The sequence below is a fragment of the Orcinus orca genome, chromosome 3, assembly GCF_937001465.1.
Source record: "Orcinus orca chromosome 3, mOrcOrc1.1, whole genome shotgun sequence".
NCBI classification, from domain to species: domain Eukaryota; kingdom Metazoa; phylum Chordata; class Mammalia; order Artiodactyla; family Delphinidae; genus Orcinus; species Orcinus orca.
In genome coordinates this window covers 15,220,263-15,223,381 of record NC_064561.1, presented here as the reverse complement: position 1 = coordinate 15,223,381, position 3,119 = coordinate 15,220,263, and the positions used below count along the sequence as shown (strand labels likewise).

Sequence of the window (3,119 nt, the reverse complement as noted above, 5' to 3'; positions counted from 1 at the left end):
CTTGAGTCTTAAACAATAGAAATTTATTTTCGCACAATTCTGGAGGCTAGAAGTGTGAGATCAAATTCTTGATTGCAGGGTTGGTTTCTCCTGAGGCCCCTCTCCTTGGCTTGTAGATGGCCATCTTCTCCCTGTGTCTTCATATGGTGGTCCCTCTATGTGTGTCTGTGTGCTCATCTCCTCTTCTTATAAGGACATCAGTCATGTTGGATTAGGGCCCACTCTAATGACCTCATTTTAACTTAATTATCTCTTTCAAGGCACTATCTCCAAATACAGTCACATTTTGAAGTAATGGGTATTAGGTCTTCAACATATGAATTTTTATGGGACACAACACAGTCTATAACAACTAATAACATTCAATTTCCATGCTTGTATTAGTCTAGCCTCGTGTGAAAATTTGGCCTATGAGCTGCTGAATACACTCTGTCTGTATACAACAGTCAGGAAGGTTTAGAAGACTTGAAAGTTCAGAAAGTTCAAAGATTGAGGACACCAGTTGGTAAAACTTCAGGTCAGAAACTGCAGTTTTTAAAGGATGCTTTGTGTTGGGTTGGGAGACCACTGCTTGAGGAGAAGTTGTAGAGCGGTTGCCCATTATTTGATATTTGGAAGTATTGCAACAAATAAGTGTAGAGTCTGTGATCACTTGCTCAGACATATTTTTGGAGCCAGCAGATGGTCCACATTTTGTAGATATCAGAAGGGTGGGCTGATTCTGCATAACTTGTTCATCTTCTTCATGTCTTTAGCTGAAATATAGACTTTATGTTTAATATGGGACATTGCCTCATTAGTATTTTGGGGACTGGCAGCTATGTAAATAGTTGGCTGATTTCTAGTAAAGTCTGGCTGTCAACAAAAGAGGAAGTGCTGCAGGTTCAAAGCCCAGAAAAATGCCATTTCAAAGAATTCTTCCTTTATTTTTCAATTTTCAATTTTTAATTTATTTTTTAATACAACAGGTCAAAGAATTATTTATTTTCAATTATTATTTTCAACTTGAAACTTCACAAAAGTTCAAGTTGAATTTCAATCTGTTTTTTGAAGGTTCTGTTGAAATATTCTGAATATTATATTGACTAATGCATAGATGATTGTGACCTACCAGATGAATGAACTCTTCATGGTTGTAGCCTAAATGGTGAGCTGATGGACACAGATGAGAATTCTGGTGGCCCTGCTGACCTGGCTGTTGGATTGTTGGGTTAAATGCAGGACAAAGGGTCCACACCTCAGGCTGGAAAGGTAGACAGACTTGTTGAGGGTGCATGCAATTAAACTGAGACACCAACCAGAATGCAGCTGGTTCTATACAGTTGTGTTAATAAAATCAAATTTCCCTCCATACTCTTATCACAGATGGAAGGATACCATCTATGTGCAAATATGTTGGAGCATTATGGTCAGCTGGGATATTTGGGGCTGAAGTTACTATAATGGGATTGAATCTGGGAGTTTGTTGAGGAAGGCTAGATTCTTTAGCTGCCTGAGTAAAATCTAAGATATGGTACCAAATTTGAAGCACCAGGTAGACTGGACATTCTAAAAACCTTAATGCCTTGGGGAACTTGAGCTGCTGCTGTCTGTGGTTCCTGCTAGAATCATTCACTATGGGACTGTCCACCTTGAAGTTGCCTATCAATGATGCTGCATATTCAAATCCTACTTCCTTTTTCCATTTCCTTCTTGTCCATGGTGGTCATCATTCTGAGACTACATGTCTAGGTTGAGAAAAGTCATGTGATTGTGTAGACCATACATTTCAAAGCCAACTGTGACATATGGGTCTCCTCTACAAACAGGCTAGTTACTTTCCCAAGGGGAAGCCTGGATATTGTTATCCATAACATGCTCTTGGCTACTATAGCCACAGATGTTTCAGAACATTTTGCTGTAAGACTTATAAGGACCCAAAGATCAACTTGGTGGCTTTCTGAACCATTTGGATATTGTCTGATTGGACCTACTTGCACAGTGGGTAATTCTAGGCCTCGATGGAAATAGTACTTATCTTTTCAGTCAGGCATTTTCCTCTTTACCAGTCACCTTGCTGGTACTGTGGTCAAGAATAATAGTTGGGCAAGGCTGGTCCTCCTGATGCCTCTTTCCCTCCCTCTGCTTCCACACCCCATCCCACCCTCTTTCATATATATATATATATATGTTAACATCTCATTTTACATCTCATTATTCCTATTGATTTTCTCTCATCTCATGAAGTTTTCCTGTTTCATAAGGTCTGTTTTCCCTGACTTCCTCAAGTCCTACCTTCCAATTCATCTTCTGACTGTGTATGAGTGTGTGAATGTGAGTGTGCATGAGTGCATGTGAGAGTGTGTATTGCCTCTGCTTTCCTATATCTCTATAGAGAGAAGTCTTTCCATGAAGTACCTGAGTTCCTTTGGGTTCTGTCTGGAATAAGATGGCACCTGCCCTTTTAGATTTTCTAGACTCTGATGAAAGGAGAGGGGAGATATCAGATTTGTGTGTTTGCTTTGCCAGAAAAAAGGCCCATCTGTCACGGGTGTAGGAGTGTGTTTACTAAGGGAATTCAGGCTGGAGGTGGTCACTGGGTAGAGCTGAACAGCTGGAGCTGAACAGCTCTGTGTTTGTGACTCTCTCAGTGTAGAAGGAGACCTGGGCCACTTCTATAGTGGATGCAGCCTGGGTTCTACATACAAAGTCAGGACCTTTAGGGAAAACCTTATTGTAAAAAGGTAATTGCAATCCTTTTCAGGAATTCAGGAAACTGATTTTATTTTATATTTCTTTCAGAGAAATATCAATGTTTATTAAAGGAAGAAAAGGCTAAATTCAGGAAATGTGGCCCTATTTACATTTGAAAAGTTGAAATGTATCATCACATCATAGTACGTCTCCCACATGTTTCAGGAATTAAATAGGAAGCATCAAATAATAGAAAACTGGTGTTCTTAGATCAAGAATAACAGGAGCAGTCATTCACCAATATTACTGAGCACTAACCAGGCACTAGCATCAAAGATGCTGAGAATACAAAAGTGAACAAGGCAGATGGAAATCCCGTCCCATGGAGCTTGCAGAAAGGAAGCTATGTGACTCGTCTATGTAACAATTGAAGGCATTGTATGCAC

General features: G+C 39.8%; 1 pseudogene; it reads right to left on the bottom strand.

Annotated features, from left to right (window-relative positions):
* Window positions 1–385: 385 nt before the first annotated feature.
* On the bottom strand, window positions 386–1,767 carry LOC117198196 (TGF-beta-activated kinase 1 and MAP3K7-binding protein 2-like; annotated as a pseudogene).
* Window positions 1,768–3,119: the final 1,352 nt, after the last annotated feature.